We start from the raw sequence: 25,215 nt of genomic DNA, 5'->3' as shown, positions 1-25,215 counted from the left end.
TAGCTACATTCATTGGAATGTAAAGAACTCGGAATTATGTCGCCGCCTAACGTCGCGGAGGTTGAATTGCCAGGTGACTGCATTACAAATGATTCCAACAACAAAAGGAATGTAGGAGCTAGCCTATACATTGTGTTTCCGTTATTTATCACACTTAAACATTTTTTTCAGATATAATAATAACCTACGTAGTGATTCAGTGGCCTTTTTCTAGATACCTTTAGTCACAGGCAAACAACCTCCTATGCCATGAAGGTCCAAACCTGGCAGAGGCTGTAGGACAAGTGCACTACCTACAAGTCCACATCTCTTGGCAGATGCTGTAGTCCTGGAAGGTGCATATAGCAGAAGATAGTGGGAACTGAGGTTTTGTTTGAAACTGCTAGTGAGTCGGGTGAAGATAATAGCACAGAGAGGAATGGATTGTGATTGAATAAGTGGGATGGATATTGTTTGTCGACGTGTCAATTTCTGTATTTTGAATGACGTTGTTTTGCCGTCTTTCACGCAATGGATTTGTATTTTCTCATTCAATACCCTGTCCAGCTGGTGGCGGTAATGCACCATTAATATTGGATGCCAACCGCCATTAAACCCCATCGAAGAAGAAAAAGAGGCTGTAAACCGCTTTCAGTGAGCTCCAAAAGGGACAGTGACAAATGTTTTGTTGTTTTGTCTGTGCTCCAGCACTTTGGATTTTAAATGATACAATGACTAAGAGGTTAAAATGCAGACTTTAAGCTTTAATTTGATGCTATTTTCATCCATATCGGGGAACTGTTCAGAAAGTACAGCAATTACAGCTTGTGACGCTACAAACTTGTTGGATGCATTTGCTATTTGTTTTGGATGTGTTTCAGATTATTTTGTGCCCAATAGAAATTAATGGTAAAAAATGTATTATCATTTTTGAGTCAATTTTATTGTAAATAAGAATAGAATATGTTTCTAAACACTTCTATATTAATATGGACGCTACCGTGATTACGGATAGTCCTGAATGAATCGTGAATAATGATGAGTGAGAAAGCTACAGATGCACAGTTATCATACCTCCAAGACATGCTGACCTCTTACCATTACAATAACAGGGAAGGTTAGTATTTTTTTGGGGGGCGGTATAATGAATCTGGGTTTGGCGGATGCCAGGATAATGGTCTGGGGCTGTTTTTCATGGTTCGTGCTAGGCCCCTTAGTTCCAGTGAAGGGAAATCTTAATGCTACAGCATACAATTACATTCTAGATGATTCTGTGCTTCCAACTTTGTGGCAACAGTTTGGGGAAGCCCCTTTCCTGTTTCAGCATGACAATGCCCCCGTGCACAAAGCGAGGTCCATACAGAAATGGTTTGTCGAGATCGGTGTGGAAGAACTTGACTGGCCTGCACAGAGCCCTGACCTCAACCCCATCAAACTCCTTTGCGATGAATTGGTGAACATGGTGGCTAGTCACCTTCAACATGCTAAATCATATCATCACATTTTCTTTATTGATTTTAGTTACAGCTTTCAATACAATGCAAATACACACACTGCTGAAACGACTACTGGACCTGAATGTCAAAGGAGGCCTCGTAGGTTGGATCAAGGACTTTTTAACTGACCGCCCACAGAGGGTCCTTATGAATGGGGCCCTCTCTGATGAACTGACCCTGAACACAGGGATATGTCCTTTCACTGTTGTTGTTCTCTCTCTACACTAATGAGATGAAGAGCAGAGGAAATAATGTGAGCCTTTTTAAGTATGCGGATGACATGGCTCTGGTTGGACTCTTTTTGTAAAGATGCTACGTCAGATGGGGACAGCAATTTTAAACAGACCAACAACCTTCAAGAATGGTGTCGGTCATGTGCCCTCCACATCAATGTGGAAAAGACAAAGGAGCTGATCCTCAATGGCAACAACTTGCCAATGTCCCAACCACTCTCTCTGAATGACCAACCAGTGGAGGTGGTTGAGTGTTTTAAATACCTAGGGACACAAATTGATAACAAGCTGAGTTTTACAGAGAATGCAGACTGCAGATTATTCTTTATTTTTTTAACAAGCCAACGCCTGTTCTTTATCAGGAAATGAAAGGGGTTTGGGGTCAGCCAGGATGCTCTGGAGAGGGTGTACTGCAGCTTGGTGGAGAGCATCCTCACGTTCAATATGACAGTCTGCTATGGTAATCTGAGTGTGAGGAGCAAAAGCAAACTGACCAGAATAGTAAACACAGCCAGTAAAGTAATTGGTCGACCACAGGGGCACATTTGAGAATTCTGTTCGACAAGGCAACCAAAAAGAAGGCACTGGCTGTCATTGGCGACCCCTCCCACCCTCTACACCCTCAGTTCGAGGCTTCCCTCTGGCCGGTGCTTCAGAATGCCCATGGCCAACAGGAACATGTTCAAACATTCATTCGTTCCTTGTGCTGTTGGACTACTAAATGCAAAGTAAATTGTATTGGTATATGTACCTTTGTATTGGTATATGTATCTAGTGCAGTTGGGACAGTGGTCGGTTGGGAGTGAATGTATTAATGTCCTCTATGTTGTTAGTGGATGCAACATGATGGACTGACTGGTTTAAATGTGTATGATGTGAGAATGTATGTGTATGTGATTATTTTAATGAAGGTGATGCCAAAGGAAAATGTCCATCCTGGATGGACAATAGAGTTATATTATATTCGATTATATTAATGCCCATGATTTTGGAATGAGATATTCGGTGAGCAGGTGTCCAAATATGAATCGCAACCTGTTTGCGGCTCAAGTGAAGCATTTTCAATGTTAATCCACTGGAGGTGCTGTTGCCTCACCAAAAACTGGATGAGGAAACTGAAATGATACTGAACTAGATAGACTAGCTCAGATTAGACGTTTTTGAGTCCAGTAAGGTATTGTAACGACCCTGGGTTTATAAACGCGGAAATCGACTCTGCCGCACGAGCATGCTTTTGCGGCACAGTCGATAGCGCGCTTATAAACCCAGGGTCGTTACAGTATGATTAATTGACCAAAATGTCAATGCATGTCATGAAGATGAACATTATTAAGATAATAGCTGACAGGATGCTTCTAACAACAGTGCAATATATCTAATGTCAATCAAATATCAAAATTATTAATTTCTTGCAAATAAATATGACCTCTAGTAGTACTGTAGTAACTCCAGTAATAAGATTATTAAGAGCTAACACCTCGATCACGCCTACAGTATTTTTACGCAAAATGGTACGCAGCATCATCTGGATATGTGTGCAACAAAATTTCAGTTTTCACATGCTACCATTTCCGCCAAGCCATCGATCTATGCATACAATTCGATGCATACCTTCAATAAATCCAACGTATGCACCACAAAGAACGCACCCCAACAGCCTCTACAACAGCCTCTACAACGCAATGCAGTATGGCTAATGCAGAGTTCCATTGGAAATGAATATACTTCTTCTGGTGTACCAAAATACAAAGCACTGTTGGTGTGATCGAGGCGTAAGAACACATAGAAACAACTTTTTTGTATCATGTTTTTTATTTAGTTGTTATTATAATGATTGAGTAAATATGTGTTGTTATTCTTATTGTTATTCTTACTAAAGTTATTACTATTGTTGTTTTATTAAAGTAGTTGTAAAAGAGAGAGGACAGTGAAGTAGGGGACTAGTTTTTGTGGCTGTGTACATCTCCAAGAGCAGTTTGTAATTTGTGTCGTTCTCATGTTTCATGAACATGTAGCTGACAGGATGCTTCTAACAACAGTGTAATAGATCTAAAGAAAGTCAAGAAAATAGCTAAATTAATAATGTCTTGCTGTTAAATATAACCTCGAGTAGTACTGTAGTACGAGTATTAATAGCTAAGAAAAAGAAAAAAAATCACGTATTTTGTTGTAATTATAATGATTGAGTAAATATGTGTTGTTATTATTATTATGAACGTGGTTCTAGCAGAGGCAGAGAGAGAGAGGACAGTGAAGTAGAGGACTAGTTTTTGTGGCTGTGTACATCACCGGGTGCAGTAATGTAGCCAGTGCAGTTTGTAATTTGCGTCGTTCTCTGAATTGTATTGAAAGTAGTTCCGGGTATATATTTTTTTGTAGCCTGTGTAGAAAACGACAGAGTCCCGGATGTTGGCTGTCGAGACTGGACTCGAGAGAAAGGCGAACGGGAAAAGGCAGAGAAGCCGAAGAGGGACGACACTGGCACACTGGTGAGAGTTCAACGGGTCTTACCTAGGACAAACTCCAAGAGCATAGGCACCTGAGGGACTTTCTTGTTGAAGAAGAGGTGAAAGGGGAGGGGGCAGATACTTCAACACTGCCCTGGACCAAGGTAACGACCTGACATACCCAGGGTAAGTGAGCTGTAAGAACATGGGAATGGTAGTTGAACTGAGGCCCATGAAATGGACGACTTTCATGGGGGAAGTGAGCTGTACTGAAGTTCTGGGGATTGAGTTCAGCAATCAGGCCTTGATAGTTTTCTTTTTGCTGGGATGGGGCGTATAGGGACATCATTAGTAACGATCCAGGTAGCTCGTTTCCTAACACGATAACTAGCATGCTTGATCACAATACGTAGATAGCTAGCTATAACTCTCGAACTTGACGGTTAGCACCATTGACAACTGAGCAACTTTGACAGCTAACGCCACGGTAGCATTCGTTTTTCCATATCTTTAGCTAACTATCCATATTGCAAAGAAGCCCAACTACTCTTTGACAAGGTGTGTTGCTAAAATGTTAGCCATTTTAGCAACATTTACTCAAGCTAAGTTGCTATCGTTAGCTAACTTAGGAATGGGTCACACTGTGCGCACACTGTCTTTAGCTAACTCGAGCTAGCCAGCTTGACTGGCTGGTACGTTTGGTCCCTCATCAGCTGTTGGAATGCGTTACGTCTGTCAATTTAATGTTGTCTGACTTTGTGGGATTTCTCGAGATATGGATGATAATCAATGGTCTTAAGCGTCTGTACTTTAACTAGCTAATCAAAAATGTATGCATTGTCAAAATGTCACTGGCTAGTTTGGCTACCTGAAGTGAAGAATTAAGGGGAAAAAAGCACTTGAGAGCAAGGCTTTGTTGATTCAGGTTATAGTAGTTTGACTCGCACAACCTATGACTCCAGAACCAGGGATGTAACACAAACTCCTGATTTGTTAGCTACAGATTGTACGCCTGATAATGTGATATAACCAAATATTGTTGGTGTCTATACTGGGCGTTACAGGAAAGCACCATACAAACCGCCGCCATAGATTTGATCAATGTACCTGTTCTTTGCGATATTTTCTTCGTTCTCGATTCCGTGAAAAAGTATATTTAAAAAATATATAATTTCCAGTTACAAGTAGATATACAAAAACCAGCGAAAACTCAGATAATAAATATTTTTTTGTATTGCGTGAGGATGTTCCTCGCTATCGTAGCTTCTGCACATATAGCATTTCCCAGCATCTTTGCAGGAGCCATGTGTTGGAACCGAAATTATTTTACAATAGTTATGTTTTGAGCAGAACATTTACATTTTTTATCATTGTATATCTTTTGAAGAAAATATAGTTCTGAACCATTTCGAACCCCCCCAAAAGTTACGGTTCATATAGTTAGTTTTCGTATATATTTTTGTTGTTGTGTGAAATAAACATCGTTTTTACTTTTAGCTCATTCATTTACTCCAATTAGCGCCAATAGAGCAGCAACGGGTAAGATAGTTGTTTACATGTTTGATTGGTCAAATAATTGCAGGAGCTAGATTTAACTGAAATTTGACAGGTGGGGAGAGGGGCAGACATGGAGGGGGATTGGCTTGAAGCTCTGAACATCATGACGGAATTGGAATGTATTTAGGCTATTACTAGCACTATAACTTCACAGAATTATATAGCTAATAGACAATATTTTTGAAAAAAAAGATGTAAAACTAAAAATAACGTAATTAACCAGTTCTCAAGATTTGAAAAGAACGATTCTGTTCTGGAACACTAGAAATCACTTTTGTTCCTGCTCCTGTTTCCGTTGCTCTGAAAATGTACTTATTTTCCCTGAACCGGTTCCAAACCCTGGCAGGAACTAGTTGTTTCAATGCATCGCGCCTGCAGCCACGCAGTAGATGACAGCTCGTCATACAATGTGACCAAAAAAAAAGTTCTGCACCCATGTAAGAGGTATACAGTGCATTTGGAAAGTATTCAGACCCCTTGACTTTTTCCACATTTTGTTATGTTAGTCGTAACTTTAATATGGATTCAAGTACTTTTTTTCCTCAATCTACACACAATACCCCATAACGATGAAGCAAAAACAGGTTTTTAGAATTTTTTGCTAATTGATTCAAAAATCTAAAAAAACACCTTATTTACATAAGGATTCAGACCCTTTGCTATGAGACTCCAAAAATGACCTCAGGTGCATCCTGTTTCCATTGAACATCCTTGAGATGTTTCTACAACTTAATTGGAGTCCACATGTGGTAAATTCTATTGATTGGACATGATTTAGAAAGGCACACACCAGTCTATATAAGGTCCCACAGTTGACAGTGCATGTCAGAGCATGAACCAACCCAAGCCATGAGGTCGAAGGAATTGTCCGTAGAGCTCCGACAGGATTGTGTCGAGGCACAGATCTGGGGAAGGGTACCAAAACATTTCTGAGGCATTGAAGGTCCTTAACAACACAATGGCCTCATCATTCTTCAATGGAAGAAGTTTGGAACCACCAAGACTCTTCTTAGAGCTGGCTGCCCCAGACAAAATGAGCAATTGGGGGAGAAGGGCCTTGGTCAGGGAGGTGACCAAGAAGCCAATGGTAACTCTGACAGAGAGTTGTCCTTCTGAAAGCTTCTCCCATCTCTGCAGCACTCCACAAATCAGGCCTTTATGGTAGAGTGCCCAGACAGAAGCCACTCCTCAGTAAAAGGCACCTGACAGCCAGCTTGGAGTTTGTTAAAAGGCACCTAAAGATTCTCCATGTTGTGGGGATGTTTCTCAGGGACTGGGAGACTAATCCGGATCGAGGGAGAGATGAACAGAGCAAAGTACAGAGAGAACCTGTCCCGAGCGCTCAGGACCTCAACAGGACAACAACCATAAGCACACAGCTAAGACAACACAGGAGTGGCTTTGGGACAAGTCTCTGAATGTCCTTGAGTGGCCCAGCCAGAGCTCGGACTTGAACCCGATCGAACATCTCTGGAGAAACCTTAGAACAGCTGTGCAGCGACGCTCACCATCCAACCTGACAGAGCTTCAGAGGAGAATGGGAGAAATTTCCCAAATACAGGTGTGCCAAGCTTGTAGCATTTTTAAAATTTAACCTTTTATTTATCCAGGCTAGTTAAGAACAAATTCTTATTTACAATGACGCCCTACACCGGCCAAACCCAGACGACGCTGGGCCAATTGTGCGCCGCCCTATGCGACTCCCAATCACGGCCAGTTGTGGTACGGACAGTTGTGGTTACGGCCAGTTGTGGATTCAAACCAGGGTGTCTGTAGTGACTCCTCTAGCACTGAGATGCAGTGCCTTAGACTTCTGCGCCATTCGGTAGCCCGAGAAGACTCTAGGCTGTAATCGCTGCCAAAGGTGCTTCAACAAGGTACTGAGTAAGGCGTCTGAATACTTATGTAAGTGTTATATTGCAGTAAAAAAAAATAAAAAAAAAATTTAAACCTGTTTTTGCTTTGTCACGATGGGGTATTGTGTGTAGATTGAGGGGGGAAAACTATTTAATCCATTTTGGAATAAGCTTGTAAGTAACAAAGTGGGAAAAGTTAAGGGGTCTGAATACTTTCCGAATGCACTGTATCTCACTCAATACAAAACATAAATTCAGACAGATATTAAATCTATGATTTTTGTAGAATCACCTGCAACTGGAAAATGACATTTTGAAGAGAATTTCTTTTGTTCTTGATTTGGAGAAAGAAAGAAAAAAAGTGTCGGCAAGAACAGGTTAGTTGCAAAATTGATGGCGTCAGTTTCTATGCGACTTTCCTGTAATGTACTCCTTAAAATATTTGGTTATATCACATTATCTGGTGTAAAATGTGTAGCTACAGTTTTCTATCACATGTCTACGAAACAGAAGTTAAGTTGTTTCTATATATGTGCCATTTCTGTTATATGTCCTACTAAAAAATACAAAAAAACATTCTCAAACTTAGTCCCACAAAGATAGACCAGACCCGGTTTGTCTTAATCATCCATTATTTAAAGCTACAATACTTAACTTTTTTGGTGACCTGACCAAATTCACACAGAAATGTGGGTTAGATCTTTAATTCCCGTTGAAAGCAAGTCTAAGAAGCCGTATATCTGTTCTATGTGTGCTATTTCAATGCTTCCCGTTCTGAAGTTACGTTTTTGAGTCTTTCGGTTATGTAAATCCGCTTCAAACAGCTGAATATACAACATTTTTGGTTATGGAAAATTAATTTCACAGTGGTTTAATGGTACAGTGATTCTCTACACAATGACGGCTTGTTTTGTCACAAACTGAAATTAGGCAAACTATTAGAATTTTAGCAACCAGGAAATGGCGGCGTGATTTCTGCATAGTGCATCTTTAAATAGCAGCTACTGTGTGCTGTCTGCATGTACATGCAGCCTTGAAGCTGTTCAGGTATTGATATCACTCCACTGGCATTACAATAATGACTTGAGTAAGTCTTTGGTTCTATTTTGACTTGGTTTTTAGAAATGACAATGTGCATAAATCACACATGCGTCTGATTCCTCAAAGTACCGTTTTTTGTTTTTGTTACTGAGCGGTAATGGGGGGGGCTTTGCAAATGTGGGTGATTTTAAAATATTAATTGTCATTCAACGTCCCATCGAGGTTCTCACTCTCTCCCCTAGTGATGGATAGGTGTTCTTTATTGACCCCCCCCTAATTTACCTTTGGGATCGATATTGTACTATCCTTCATGCTGTTCACAGTTTGAGTCTTTACTTCGGGGATGGTAGTCTGCTTTTAGGTTGTAACCTAATCTGTTTTGATAGTGAAAAGTGGAGTAATCATCTTTAATTAGATTTGTAAGACTTTTTGGCACCTCCCCCACTTCCCGTTAGTTTCACACAACATGCAAGATAGTGAGAAATTCACACGTTTAAAAAAATTCTATGTGTTTTCAAGGAATTGTATGAACTGTGAATGAGTTGTTTCTGGATGACTGGATAGCAGAGCGGGAGATATTGTGCGGCGTGATGCAGCATTGTTGCGGCTGTGTGTGCTGAACTGTTCTCTGAGCATTGTGAAATTAGTCCAGCAGTCTGTGCATCAGTGTTCACCTCCTATTCTAATGAGGGTTTTCATATCCGTTATCTATGCAAATGTATGGGTCATGTAGCCTAGACTTTGAACAGTATCGGCCACAACGTTTGTGTCTGCATTAAATTAGGCAACTCTTAGATGCTATGTGTCGTTGGTCCTGTGTAATTAAGTCTCTACTAATAATTTTAAGGATTAGACTACCCCTTTCAGTTTGAAATTGTAGGCCTCGTTTAAAAAAAAAAATCTTAAATAACCTCCAAGCAGGGATAAATGCACAATGTCAGTTGAGGTAGATGTTCAGCATCTGCTTGTTCGGTCTGTCTGTAACCATTTCCATCCAAGGATGTGCAGCATTTTGAGGAGATGAGGCACAATGCGACCACAAGCAAGCACTATGGGGTTAAATCTGTTCAACATTAGCGTTCCACAAATGAAAACCAGCACATTGAAAGGGGCTCTACCACCCACCCAATTACCACCTTACTGTTATGGACTGAAAGATTCCATTCCTCACAAGCTAGATTGGCAGATTTTCTTGTGGTCAGGGACGGAATATCTATACAGTGTGCTGATGGTTTAGGTTAATGCTTCAGGTGTACCCTCACAAGGATTATGCTTGAGTCTGCCTGCTGTCTTTTCAGAGCCCTTTGTGGAAGACCTGCATTTTCCCTGGCTTTTGAGATATTGTGCAGCATTGATTGATCCAGCTGTGCTTAACAGTGGTACTACAAACATCTGAATGAAACAATTACTTTTTTTTTTTTTTAATCATTGGAGCCTGTTCACTGGCTTAAGGTATTAATCTTTATCTACCTGCAAGTACTGTATTTCATAAAATTGCAGAATCCAGTATTGAATATTGTGCTATTTCTTTTAATAAGCTTAATAGGATAATGACACCATTGTGGAGAGGTGGGTAGGGTCTCTAAACTGACAAAGCCTTTGTAAGAGGCAGTCTCTCACCTTTCACATACGAGCAGCTCATTTCAAATTCATCTGTGGCCCTGTGCCTAGCTCTGTCTCACTGAGAGGCTTTTTCATTTCTCCCCCTGTTGAAGCGATTATTCAAATGGCAGTCCGTGAGACTCAGTAACCCGACGGCTGGTGGTAGCTGAGCCCCAGGCCCGGCAGGCTGAAATATACCAGTCCCCTGCTTCCTTAGGGATCGGACAGACAGAACTCCGGAGGGAGGCTATCCATTCAGACCAGCCCAAGCAGTCAGTGTCAAGATATTAGCAATCATATCATCCTATTATATATATATATCTATTGTAGGCTGGGCTATTCTTTTGATTGACTGGTGACTGACCGCAGTAGTGCAAGTGTAGAGGGCAGTATGTCTTCAATCCAATTGCAATATTGTGGTGCATTGTCCTTATTGATTGATCATATCTTTGTTCATAACCAGGGATTTTTTTGCCATTAATCCTTGGGCGGGCTGCCAAACAGTGGGAAAGAAATGCTTTCAGTATTAACTTAAACGACTGAAACCACAAAGTATGTAGAAAAGATAATGGACCTATATATTTTTTTTATAATATAATCTTTGAGAACTAACAATCACCAATTATAAAAGCAAGACAGGGAGAAATGAAAATTGCCCAAAAACATTGTTTTGAGCAAATAACACAGCATTAGCCATGCAAAATGCCTAGAATTTCACCGAACTAGCTTTAAAACTGCAAAATGGAAAAATTTGTAGAATTGCAAGAAATTCTTTAACTGCAAAAATGTCTATTGGTGCCATGGAGAAATTATGGGTAACGAATGGTCTATGATTGTATTTTATCTGTCATGTTTGCCTAAAAAATACCTCCTACGTGAAAGAAAGACTTTGTCCTGGCTCTGTGTTACAAGACTTTCTGCTGGGTATTGGGTGTGCACATACATGCTCCTCTGTTCGTTGTTGTGATGGCAGGCAACTATTGCAGGCGCCTTCTCTGAAGCAGCTCAGGCCTAAGTGACTCTGAAGGGTTCGTTTGAAATCTCTCCTATGTTCTGCTCTAATCCAGTATGTAGTTTGTGCTCCTGGTTGCAGTGTTGGTGAGATGGGACTAGCTCAGTCTTCATTAGCAATGCTGTGCATCGCCAGAATGCAGATGAGCTATGAAGCCATTCATCTCCTGGAAATGCGTCCCTGATTCCAATTTGAATCTTATTTGTAGTTGTGTGAGCCCACTTCTCCATGTTAAAGAAATATCTTTATATGAGAGATCAGAGGGGGATAATTGCTCTTAAGTGAACCTCATTTAGTGCTGGCCAGAGCAATTACAGTAACTGCAGTTCCAGGCATTTACGGGGGCCAGCAGCAGCTGTCATTGAACACTCTGAAGCTGTGATATCAAATGGTGAATAGATTGACATTGGCAAAGCATTATGTGGAAATGGAATGTTCAAGGATGGATTTTAATTAGTTTTGCAGGTTTTATGCAGCTGTTTTGCATCTAAGGAAAGTCATAATTAAAAATAACAATTAGAAACGCATTATTTTTTGTAATGATTAAAAAATAAATTATTCTCAAGGTGCTGTAAGGTGAAAGAAAGCCAGCACTTCTTTTCCTCAGGCGAAACCCCCAGGGCTTGTGGGAGATGTTTTATCATTAATGTTATTCAGGAGCCAAATTTTTTGTTTTGCTCAGCTGGGTGCTTTAATCTATTTTTGCTGTAAATTAATGAATTTTTAAAAAGCCGTTCGCTGGATGTGGGAATGCAGCATTGGTTCAGCGTTTTCAAACAACCCCCCCCCCCCCCAACCTCCTCATGGGATGGAGAGAGCAAGTTTACTGAAGAACTACGCTTGAATACATTTTTTTATTCATCTAGCAATACACTGCCTAACTCCGTCTCCCTCTCTCCAATATGCAAGGCTGAAACTGTGTCTGTGGAGTGTACTTGCGCTGTAAAATTTGGGCAGAAACTAATTGTGGACACTGATCAGTGAAATAAATGTTTTAATTATTCTGCTTGCCCAGAATTATCGAAAACAAGTATACACATTTTAACTCAATCTCTCAATGTGTCCATGTTGCCATCCGCTAGCTTAGATAAGGGCCTTGTTTTGTGTACTGGTGCCATGTTTTTGGACCAACCTTCCCCATGTAGACTATTGAAGCCGCTACAGAGGAACCAGCTACCCACACTGTGGCCTGGTGGGTTCGCGCTCGAGAACGTGTGGGTGAGAGAGGGCAGAGGGAATCATGAATTAATCTCTTGCCACGTGGGGCTGTTGTGGTTCTCAGAATAGGCTGCACGTGGCAGCTGTAAGAAGGCCTAACCGCCACAATATTTTTTTTCCCAGTGGAATTGACTACAGTGAAGGTTTGACCATAAGTGTAGATCAGAACATCCATAGTAGGACCTTGCCATGTGAGACTAACAGTATGCGTAATGAGTAAGACAGACTGCTAATACCTTGACAGGATTTCATTAGTTCATCATATTGTACCCGGTGTCCTTGAGTTGTCATCGCCTATCGCAGGACTTAAAAAAATATATATATATATATTTTTTTTTCTTCCTATGCTCAGTAGAAGCAATTGATATGCCTATACGATTCACACTCTTAAGAGACTTGTGAGCTGTGTGCTGGCAACGGCTTTTGCTAAGCTTACACAGCTTAAGTAATGAGAATGGAGCTCTCCTGCTATTTAGTATCCATTTTAATTACAGTGGCTAGCTTATTCGCTCTTAGCCAATGCAAATTTCACCTCCAAGTTAAATGGCTTAACTTGCTAAAGATGACCTTTTTGAGAGAGGAATCTTCATCCCAAAACAAAGTTGTCGGAAGTCCTTTTGCTGGAAGCATTGATAACACTGGAATAATACGATGACCTGTGTGTGTGTTTATACTGCCAGCCTCTCTGTTCAGTGAGGAAAAGCAGGGTCGGTTTAATGAAGCCTTTGCTCTTAATCCTGATTTTTAGTAAAGTCAGGCTTAATGTGTTAGTAGTATGTGGAGACGCTACTCACTGTGACGGTCACTGTCCCAAGTCTGCTGGGGTTAAACCAGTTAGGCGACCATTCACCCAGCCTCGTCTCTATGGCTTCAGTAACTGTTCATTCTTCTCCCCCTCTCATCTCTCTCTCGCAATGCTAATGCAGACCAGACAAATTATCTCCACCTAATTTCTGAGATTTTATCTAGACTTGTGATGTGGTGCAATGCACATGATCTTTAGGGATGATGGCCAAGTTTAGCAGATGGATTATTTGGTGGGTGGGGGGGGGGGGGGGGGCTGCTGTTAAGTTAGATGTCTCAACCGTATGATTTTTAAATGGTCTTTACCCTGTGGCTCAATGTTTTCTGCCTGCTCAGCAGAACGTCTTAAGTCTCCCCCACTATATTGTGTGTTTCTGAAACTCAAATAAATTACTCTTCACGTAGTTCATGTGCACACAGGTTTCATTTGTGATTCAGAAAATCCCAGAATGAAGCCAAGGGATCTCTGTGGAGTTAGAGGAAACGTCGGTCTGTGGAGCCATAACCGACACAATGAGTGATTTACTCTCTTCCCCCTCTCCCCTCTCTCTCTCTCTCTCTCTCTCTCTCTGCTAACCCATACCACTACATTCACTCGCTGCTCCTCACTTAGCAAACAACACGTCTGTGGAGATTTCTGAAGAATGCATCTTGTTACTCAGATGAGTCATACTTCCTCTGGCCTGTGTGCTTCTCCGTCAGAGTGGATGAATGAGCGGGTGTGCGGTGGGGGGAGGGGAGTGGCAGGATGGCTGCGGTGCCCTGCCACTGTGCCAGTGGCCTATAATGTAATAAGGAAGTGTCAAGGCCACGACACACTTCATGCAAATGGCGTCAAGCGTTGTACACGGTCCTTTCCAACATTTTTATAATTTTTTAAAAATTAGCCACACGAGTAAGTAGAACTGCATGTGTAGTGTATAGGGCCCGTTCCAGTGTGTCGGTGAAGGAGCTTGAGGCGAGGCAGATCCATGGTGCAACAGAATGGCTGTCCCCAGGTGACGGACAGTGGGTCAGCCAGGGTGAGTCATCCCCTGGTAAACTGACGGCCTGGAAGCCCAGCCGCTGACCCCGGCAGGGCTATGTTCCACTGGGCCTGGGAGGCAGGCAGGCCCCGGGGCTGGAGAGGATGGAGCATGCTGCACCTGGTCATGTCTGAAGCAATTGCTGCCTCTATCTCTGGAGGAATTTGGTGTTGTGTTAGTCTTTTGTCCAGTGCAGGAATTAAGATTGCTTCTTCAAAGCGTGCACTTTGTTACGTCTTGTGCAATAGGGCTACACACACACACACACACACACACACACACACACACACACACACACACACACACACACACATCTGCCAACCTTGACGTCTAGGAAGAATATATATATTTTTATTATAGGGAAATTCTTAGGCTACTGTTTACTTTGCACAATGCACAGACTCCATTGATTTGAAGTAGTCGTTGATTTGAAGTAGTCGTTGATTTGAAGTAGTCGTTGATTTGAAGTAGTCGTTGATTTGAAGTTGTTGTTGAATTGAAGTAGCCTACATAACAATGACTATGTCAATTGTATTGAATGTATAGTTAAATCAAATGGCCTTCACATTAGTGTTGATAACGGTTAGTGTTTGACTGCCATTAGGCCTCACTCGGCTTAGTCCTGTCTTCCCTATACCTGCACTATTTGATCAATGCCAGGATCAATAACTCAGACTGAGTGACCTACTTATGTCTTCTAAGAGTGCCAGAGATACTTATATTTGCAGGAGAATACGGTGGTTAAATATGTCAATTGAAATGTAGTTAAACCCATTTTAGGATTTAAGCACCCAAAGGCTGTGTCAGCATGGTAGTCACCTCAGAGAATTCCATTCGTTATCGCAGAGCCACAGAGGCATTCTGCAAACATTTCAGATGTAATATCTCATTAGCAACAAATGATTGAATTTTATATTGGCTCTCCCTCCCTCAAGCCAATTCCAAAAATGTCAGAATCTAACTAATTAGCCTTGTCAAAGTCCGTAATGATATACTTTCTGTTTGATGTATCCAATTTATCCATGTTGTCACTCAGACATATGATTCAATCGATATCAAAGGCTTTTAGTTAGTGTAGTGGCACTGGGCATGAAGGGGAAAACCCCTATAGTACCTAGGCCATCTTGGTCTACCCCCATACGTGTGCATAGACTGTATTCATTGCGGGGGAGAACCGATACAGTTTCATAACGCACTATTTTGGCACTATTATAGATATGACTCAAAGTATCGATTTTGCAAAAAAACTATGTATATATTTTTGCTTCAGTAGGTAGCATTAGCTAGCGCTAGTTGACTGTACATGCATCCTATTTGCGAGTAGGTTAAGTTATTTGAATTCCATTTAGTTCTGTTTTTTTTTTTTTTTTTTTTTCCCTGTGAGCTCAAGAAGCAGTTTCTCTAGAGCGATCCGATCAAGCCCGAACTGTGAAATGTAGTAAGGAGTTAGTTTCCAACAGGCCTATATTCTACGTAATTGCCACGTTTTCTGCATTAAACTACAATGGCTATAATCCATTGCACACCTACTTGTCCAGTCTGTTTCTTTTACACATGCTACGTTAGGTTCGAGTGGGACAGACACAGAGAATAGCCCTTTGAATGCGCGATTGAGAAGAATAGAGAGTGTTTGCTTCGTGAGCTACCTCTACCTGAAAATACATGATCTAAGTGATAGTTGGTATTCAGCAGTCATAAAAGTATGTCTTAATTACTGTGATGAACTACTACAATTTAGATTTTGTCAGACAGCATAGGCAGCAGCTCTATAGAGATGCAATGATGACTTGGAATGAAAGTCATCAAATAAAAGTAACATGCACAACTGAAATGTTTTAATGTCAATGAATGATTAAGCGATGAGCAGTAACTACCATTGATTGGCCTTTTATTCTTTGTTTTATTCTGTTACATTCAACAATGCAGGTGGATTTCATGTAAAAAAAAAAAAAATTATAATAATATTTGAAATAGAAAACTGGATTATTTTGTTATCAAACTGACCTCAAAGCACTAATTACTCAGAACTACCTGCACCAAAACTCGGGTATTTTTCATCCTATAGCTTATCAATCTTTTTAAAATAGTGAACCCACATGTTTTTGGCACATTTCCCTGACTGAAACTTTTCTCATGCTTTCTCTCGTGTGTGTGTATGTGTGTATATATGTATATATATATATATATATTTTAGTGAGCATTATGTTTGCAACATCAACTCGCAATAAAATTGCAGTATTGAATCGCAATATGTATAGAATGAGGACAATTGTAATGCATGTAATGCACGGTCCCGTGTGGCTCAGTTGGTAGAGCATGGCGCTTGCAACGCCAGGGTTGTGGGTTCATTCCCCACGGGGGACCAGGATGAATATGTATGAACTTTCCAATTTGTAAGTCGCTCTGGATAAGAGCGTCTGCTAAATGACTTAAATGTAAATGATATCGTATCGGCACCTAAATCTCATGGTAATATCGTATCGTGAGGTCCTTGGCAATTCCCATCCTTTATAGACCGAAGAACCGATTCTACATGAATTATGTTTAAAAGGGACGGGACCATAAAGCTTGGTGATCACTGAAAATAAAGCAGGGGGAAGATCAATGCTTATGAGAGCGGTCTGATATGAGCTGGCTTTAATTGGAAAACGGTGCTGTTTTCCTATGAGGACAGCATCTCAAACTAATCTCTAATTGCAGTTTTTCGGTGTGTTGCCTCATTGAAGCAGAAACAAGCTGTGCTGTTGAATGTGGCGTCTTGGCTGCTCTTTCCCTTGTACAAGGCTTTGCTGCTTTGAAATGTCAGTTTGACACGATCGGCCCCGCTCAGTTCGACCCCTCCTGGAACCACCCCCCCCTGGCATGGCCGCTCCAGGGGGTATGTTCACAAATTTTTATTGGGTTTCCTCTAATACTGTGATGCCTTCCCTTCTGGTTTCTCTCCCCCCATTAAGATGCAGGAGGCAGAGAACGTGTGTGTTCAGTAGGGGGGTGAGGGAGAGACGGTGTGCGCATTGGGACTTGAATTACTTAATGGGCGCTGTAGAAACCGAGCACACAAGTTCTGTAGCTCACAGAACGTCTAGCTGCAGAGTGTCAAAGTTAATGTTCTGACAAAAGTGATCATGATTGAGGATGAAAAATTAGTAGTGCCTCTTTGGCTAATACTGATTTACTACTGGGTGGAGCGGCTCAAGACTCATAATCCCCATAGTGCTCTCGTCACATTATCCCTCAGAAATGACTGGCTTTGAAACCCCCTTGCCTGCCTCATTCTTGTTCTTTGACTTTCATGTTGTCTTACAAACTTCACATTTAAGGGTTCATAGCAAGCAGGCTTTATTTATTTGGTTAGCGTTAGCCTATTCGTTTTCTACTCTTGTAGTTTTGCAGCCCTACTTACCATGCTAACTTGGTGCCCAAGGCAAGAAGTTGCAAATGCACTTTTCAGAACCTACGGTGTAATGCTACTTTTTTATTCATTTCAAAACTCATGGATAATTGAACTTTAATCCCCCAAAAACGTGATACATGCTACTGTAGTGCTAACAAATGTTTAGAAATTCACACAGTCATGAGAGCCAGGAATTGTATTCAGTTGATGGGGTCTACATGCAGAATACATTCAGTATGATTGTGTGTGTGGCTATTCGATAAGTGTTTGGGTCTGTAAGTGGCATGATCTTGGGGAACTGTCAATATGTTGAAGCTCCTGGTGGACAGGCCCTGTGGGCCAGCAGTCTGCTCTGCTGCACCACAGCTCCTCTGAACCAGTGAGTCATGTTGCATACCACATGACTCACCACTTTCGCCAAGTGAGTCATCTCTAACAAAAGCGCCTCATATGGAGGAGGCTGAGGGGGAACCAGGAACGTCTTTCGGAGAAATCTTTTTTTTTTAGGTCTTTAATTATAAAATTGCAATAAAAGGTCATATGATAAATATCCTCATGCTGTCCGCTATCGGCTTCTCCGAATCTGTCTAGTTATTAGCCTAGTTTGTGAGCATACGCGTGTGTTCTGTTTTCTGATAACCATGAATTGGTGGGGATTGTATAGCATAGTGGTGTTCAATGCAGTTTGGTTGTCATTGTCCTATCCATTGCAAAAATTCTCTCATATTTCCAGTGATCTTGGCAGAGAACTTAAAGCAGCATAGTGTTGCGCATTTCATCTGTTTTTGAATCGTAAAAAAAAAGCAAGCGCTTGAATCATTTCTATCTGACAGACATGTCCTCCATGGCTGTTTCATAAAAGCAATAGTCCCACCCCAGAATTTGATTTGAACTCCAAGGCATTCTACTCTCTGGCTTTCCTTGTGTTTTAATAATCCCGCTATATCAATTGAAGTCTGTTAGTCAATTTTGCTGTAGAATTCATAGTGAATCTTTGCTGTGGCTCTTCAGTGTGTTACAGTATAAATCCTTTCTCGCTCACTGTTAAACAGAAGCCATGCCGAAGACCCGGGAGAGCAATAGGGAGTTTTATTAACCTATACAGATGTTTGTCCTTGGCCAACACATGCTTTCTCATGCTTAGGCTATAATAAAACCATAATGACAGGCATAGAGGCTGAGACGCACAAATAAGAAGTGATCGTTGTCTTGGGCATGTGATCTCTGAGGCAATGGAGACTGATTTGGTTTGGAGCTCTCGTATTGCGGCGGTCTCTCGCCCTCTCAGCTGAACAGTTCTGATTGATTGAAGCGCACGCAGTGTCTCCTGCAGGATATAGGGTTGACATTGTTTCTGTGGATTTTCTGCATATGGCTGTTACTCTTTGTGAATATTATGTATTGTACAATGGCGGTGTGTACCCCCTTAGACGTATTAGTAATCCTATTTCTATGGTGTTGTGTGCATGGCCCCTTTAAGGGGAGCCTGTGTCTGCTGGCTGGCTGTTTCTGGGGCCCCTAAGTGAAGGTGTCTCTGTCAGATGAGTGACGCTCGGCAGAGGCAGCAACTGGGACTTCTGTTTCATCTCCTCTCGTACAGCTCTGGAGCAGACATGCAAATCAGCTTTTAATGAGCGCAGCCTGTGGTGTGTGTGTGTGTAGGGGGATAGGGATATGCTCAGGAATTTTAAAGTGGGCTAAAAGGAAGGTAAGGTGAGCAACCGACAGCAGCGTGCCAGAGCAGAATGGGGGGAAAAAGGCTTTGTAATCTGTGAGGGAGGTTGAGGGATATGTCAGTAGATGTGATAGGAAGTCTCCTCTCTCGACTCAAACATTCATTAGCCCCATCTGATATCTGACGTGGCTCCCTCTCTTTGGTGCTAAAAACACTCGGGTGAAGCTGCAAAGGGTTTTTTGGTAATTACATTTTCAACCAGCATCAACAATAATGCACATTGCTTCTCGCGGAGAATTACTGTGAGGGCTTTTAAAGTTTTTGATTCGTCTGGATGTTTAGAATCCCCAAACACTCCATTTGTCTGTTCTTAACAATCCCCCCCCCCCGTATGTGTCTGCAGTACATTCAGGTTTTCCAAGCCATTACAGTAATGGCAGGGCCACTGAACAAGATTTTAAGACCAACAGTTTTTAGTCTTGCTGTGGACTTTGCCAACTTTGCTACAAAGCGTGCAGGGTACTTTACCTGATCTTTGGAAAGTGATAATCCATCAGGGGTGCATGTCATGTGACGTCTGGATGTTCGGTCATGACATGTAGCTCTCTGGAGCCGTGATACAGATGAGCTTTGTGCTGTCTGTAAACGTCCTGGATCAATGTACGATTTATCGCCTTCAGCCATTGTCATATAATGTTAATACACTGAGTAATTAAGACTGTTTTTTGATGAGCTTTTGCAAATCGATTGGCGGTTAACAACCTCATCAGCTGCCACTGACTTGATCGGAATTTCCCTGGAGGTCCTTATAGCCCTGCGAAATGGCTGTGCTAACTAGGCGGTTTCTATAAAATACTAGACCAATTTGTACAATATCCACAGTAGTGCACTAGACAACCCAGAGACGTATCTCTCTATAAATATTGTAATCAAATATTGGATAAATGATATATGATGACAACATCCTCAGCGTTGTCCACTGCTTTGTGCATCTCCAGATGTTTCTAACCACACATCTACAAACGGCCTTGACGCAGTTGTTTCATGGGAGGAGCAGAGGGCGTTCCACACCAGTCTGTCCCACGAATACAGTGCAGTTCGCTAGTGACCAGATTCAGGAATTGTCAAGCAACTCCCATGCCTTCCTCCCCACATAAAGTGCGAGTTCCATAGCAGAAGCATGCTTCTCCTCACTGCCTGCATGGGCTTTTGCCTTCTCTCTGACAACACCAGTTTCCGATTACCGCCTGGCTATGGCTGCGTTCTAACACTGGAGGGAGTTCCTCTGTCTGTCTTGACAGCCAGGCTACCGTAGCATTGAGTCATGTCACTGGACACAACACTGTGGTGCTGTTCTCCTGAAGCTGCTGCCATGTGGGAGTGGTGGCTTTGTTCTGTTGCCTTGCAGCTTTAATGTAAGTAAACAAGTTCAGCAAGCCAGGTCTGGGCGGGAGACTTGATCGTCTGCAACACTGTATTGTTCCGTTTTATTATTATTATATATTTTTTCTTCATAATTTCCAACTGTGTGGACTGGTCAGCAGGCGGAGTGATCTCTCGGATCAGATCTGTGATCAGCGTCATGTGTCGGCAGTGGCTCTGCCAGGCAGTATGAGTTCAGTCCCCATGGTGGTTTCACAGTCTGATACTGCTGCACAGCGGCTGTTCGGACAGCGTGTCTGAAATCTCCATCGCTTCATTTGAACATCGTGCACTTGGCTTTGGGAGATGATTTTTGCTTACTTTGAGCTTTTTAAAATCTAAATCGTATACCTGGTCTCACGATAAATCCTCTGGGTTAGTGATGCCCTATTGTGCTGTTTGATGAGCAATGCCATGTTGATTCCCTTTTTGCCTGGAGGTATTTGAACAGCAAAGGCCTAGAACAACAATGACTCGTACAGTTACCTTCTCTCCTCTCCTCCTCCACACCCAGGTAAACAGTGTGGTCTCTAAGAAACCAAACGCGTTGACGCAACCTGGAACAGGGTGTGTGGGAGGGATGATGTTGACAGGTGGCGATGCTGAATGCCTGTCTATCTCCGACTCTGTCACTCACATGGCCTAAAGCTTCCTGGAAGCTGCTTTCTGAAGTTGCTCGGTCTCAGCCAGGGAGAGGGCAGGAAGCCGTGCTACTCCAGCTAGTCTTGTTAAAGACTCCATCCGCCCAAGTCCTACTGTTCTCTCTGCTACCGCACGGCAAGTTGTACGGATCCACCGAGTCTGGAACCAAGCCATCCGACTGCTAAATAGTTAGTCGATCTGCATTAACCCTTTTTGTACTAACTCTTTTGACTCCTCACACATGCCTTTTTAATGTTCATATCTTCCTCAATTACCTCATACCCCTGCACATCGGGGTCCCGAGTGGCGCAGCGGTCTAAGGCACTGCATCTCAGTGCAAGAGGCGTCACTATAGTACCTGGTTTGAATCCAGGCTGTATTACATCCGGCCGTGATTGGGAGTCCCATTGGGCGGTGCACAATTGGCCCAGCATCGTCAGGGTTTGGCCGAGGTAGGCCGTCGTTGTAAATAAGAATTTGTTCTTAACTGACTTGCCTAGTTAAATAAACAATAAAAACATGGACTAGGTACTGGTACCTGTGTGTGTGTGTGTGTATATAGCGAAGTTATTGTTAGTCATTGTGTATTTATTCCTTTGTTAATATTTTTTGAATTCTCCTTTTCCCCTTCTCTGCGTTGTTGGGAAGGGCCCATAAGCTTCCATTTCATGGTTAGTCTACACCTGGTGTTTACGAAGCATTTGACAAATAAAATAAAATTTGATTTGGAAGGATTCCAGAGAATGCCTGAGGAATTTCTAACCAGGTTTGACCATGGCTGAGTCCTGGTGACTGACTCGTGGTATCCCTGGGCCATTCCACAGCTGATTGTGGTTTCTCCACTCTCTGTCAACTCTCATTTTACTAGGGCTAACGGAACACACAGCAGCAGTCTCACTCTCGAATGGAATGGGATCGCTCTCCTTAAAAGAATGTAGAGCTCTGTAATGGATGATTTGTTTCTCCTGGCAGTGAATATGGGCCACTGATGGACTGTCTGTGCTGGCTGTGACCCAGTGATTGGGGGGGGGGGGGGGGGTCACTCACAGTTCTAGTGATGGCATGCTGTCCGCACATCCGCAGAACGCTCCGACGTCACATCAAGCAGCCCTCTGCTAAGATGGCCTCCTCAGCCTGCCTGCCCTGCGCCAAATGGCTACGCTGTCTGAGCAGAGGCTAAGCTGACGCTCCAACAAAAGATGAAACTATTGACCTGTGACTTAATCCTCTAATCTCCGCTGTTATTGTGCAACCACAAATGCAGAGGCATTATCGTTCCAGGGAAAGGGCACGGTTTTATGACGGGTGGCCCAGCCAGCCCCTTTGCAATGTGCCATGAATGCCCATCATGCTCTTATTGTGCGTGGTCACTCTAGCATAAGCTTTATCTTAGTCAATTATTGGCTGGAAGGCTGCAGTCTGTTCCATACTATTTTTGTTGCGTGTTTGTGTTTATCTGTTTGTGGGCTGTGCTGCATGCGTTTTTCCACTGGCTACTGGGCGGCGTTATCTCATGCCGGGTAGAGGGTACAGTGAGGATTTTTTGAGCATTTTTTTTAAAGAGGGAGGGGATGGAGCCGGCGGTGCCTGGATGGAGGTGCAGTAAAACGCTGAAATGGAAATGAGTCAAAGAGCAGCTCTTCAACAGCATCCAGTTCCGTCAGGCAGTAAACTCTTTTAATAAGCTGTTCATTATTTCTGAGATAGTGGATATTGATTAAAAAGCAAAGCGGTTTTAATTAAAACTCAAATGTTACTGCCATCCCAGGTGAAGACAATTTTTAGGCTTACGTGAGGAGAACCTCTAATGACTGAACCAAAGCGTCTTATTCTCCCAATTAGAATGGCGTTGGGCATATTTAGTGCTACAAAAATAAATACGACTAGTGTGGTAACTGTATGTTGCGCTAGTATCACTCTCCGCCTTTGCACAACCTAGTGTGCTGCCTAGCCTGAACCCTCTCTCCATTTTGAAATTCAGGAAATTATTCCTGTGATGTGATTTCTGAGCATGCTCTGCCCGCCCAGGTAATTCCTTCGACTCACGCTTGGGCGACTTCAGCTTGTTCTCGTTATTTAACACATTTCAGTTGCCGCGAGGAAGATCGCTTGTGCACCGTTATTTGTGAAGGTGGTGATATGGGATTTACAAATGCACAACGTAGTGCTGGAACTCCATGTCAAGACGAAGCGGCTTATTCCGGTCGAGTCCATGCGCTTTAATTGCAGGAGAACTTCCTGATTAATAATGTGAGTTTGCTGTATCTCTACTGATGTGACACTGGAGCCAATCATATCTGGTCCAGAGGCAGTGCCAGCGCCTCCCTCCTTACCCCAGAGCCTGGAATTTAATTGAGGCCTATAGGATGGGATCTGGGGAATGCTGATGAGGGGAAAGGCTCTCAAGAATGCTACAAACAGTCCTCCTGCCAGTCCCTTAAGTGGTCTATTTGGGATTCAGCAGCAGCCCCTCTCTGTCCTGTCTCTCTCTCTGTCCTCTCTGTCTCCCGCGCCGGCTGCCAGGCTGGCGTGGAGTCAAGCTCCCCAGGGGAGAGTGTTAATGCAGGCCCTCAGGCCCGGGGACCAGGGTAATTGGGTTTGCATGGTCGGTGTCAGGGCACCCCCACCGCTCCCTACACAAAGGCCACCTCCCAGCCAAGCTGTTAGGGACAGAAACACAAACCCCTCCTGATCACTGGTGTAATTCATTGGAAAGGCTTATTGAATTACTGGAATGCTGTATGTGGTTTTTTTGTGAGGACCTGCTGCAGATTGCACAATGAGCTTGAGGGCCTTGTGTTTGCCTGCCTGCGTGCGCAGCTCTCTCCAATCCTAGGCTCAGAACACTACCGTGAATAACGGCAGACTGCTAATTTCTAATATCCCCAAACGGCGTAATTACTGCAGCTTCCATTCAGAATCCTTTTCTCTTGTTTTCAAGTGCCCAGGGGGTCGCGTTAGCATTCATAAGTCTGCTGTTTCAAAACACAGACCGTCCAGAAATCTGCGTTTTTAAACCCCATTTCAACTGCGTTTTTATATTAAGTTATTCTTTTTTTTGCTTCAATAGTGATCAGGGGCCTACAGCTATAGTTTACATTCTCAGACATTACATTAGTGCAACGCATTTTTGCTAAAACAGTGCATGGCCATCCGATGTCTGTTTTATCATAGAGCGAATGCAGCCTGCTACATTTTCCTGATGTTTTGCTTGAAGTTTCTCGCATTTTACTGGAGAAAAGTAGGCTACACGAGGATAAATACCAGAGAAAAGTAGCTCCACATCAGTCAGAGCGCCGTCTGCTGATAGAATGCCAGTTCCTGAATTCTCATTCAAGTGGAGAAGTGCAACTGAAGCTTAAAATTAGTCTGATTCCGAGCAGAGATTACAATAAACCATTTAACATCTGTGTTTACAATACCCAGCAAGGTATTTCTTACGCCTGAAAAATCACAATCGCCCTTAACGCGACCCCTGGTGTCTGTTTGACCAGGTCTTGATGTGGGGGTGGGGTCACAGTCGGTTGTCTGTGCTGTAACCTCATGACAGCCTGGAGGCTGGAGCTGCATGGCTGGGCCTCATCCAACTCCGACTGTATTGGCTGGGCTGGTGTTGACAGGCATGCATAACCATGCGGCCTATTATGCTCTGGTTGGTTTGATGCTGAGTGCTTCGAGCACCCCAACTAGTATGTTTTTGCTCCGTGCAACAAGAGACAAGTTGTTCACGTCAACGTGGCCTGAAAAGGGCAAGTGGACAAAGACGAGTCTCTTCCGCCTGGATATGTGCAGTGTTTTAAAGCTTTTGTCCG

The 25,215-nt window shown here is 42.7% G+C and overlaps 1 protein-coding gene across 1 annotated transcript in view; it reads left to right on the top strand.

Moving 5' to 3' along the window:
• The first annotated feature begins 4,118 nt into the window (after positions 1 to 4,118).
• The window catches only part of foxj3 (forkhead box J3), an 80,459-nt gene continuing 59,362 nt past the window's right edge, over positions 4,119 to 25,215 (top strand). The window contains exon 1 of the mRNA XM_039015542.1: positions 4,119 to 4,341. The gene's annotated coding sequence lies outside the window, so the exon portion shown is untranslated. The remainder of the gene's footprint in view (positions 4,342 to 25,215) is intronic.

The sequence above is a fragment of the Salvelinus namaycush genome, chromosome 20, assembly GCF_016432855.1.
Source record: "Salvelinus namaycush isolate Seneca chromosome 20, SaNama_1.0, whole genome shotgun sequence".
NCBI classification, from domain to species: domain Eukaryota; kingdom Metazoa; phylum Chordata; class Actinopteri; order Salmoniformes; family Salmonidae; genus Salvelinus; species Salvelinus namaycush.
The sequence above is the reverse complement of the archived record's forward strand: the minus strand, read 5'-3'. Positions and strand labels throughout refer to the sequence as shown.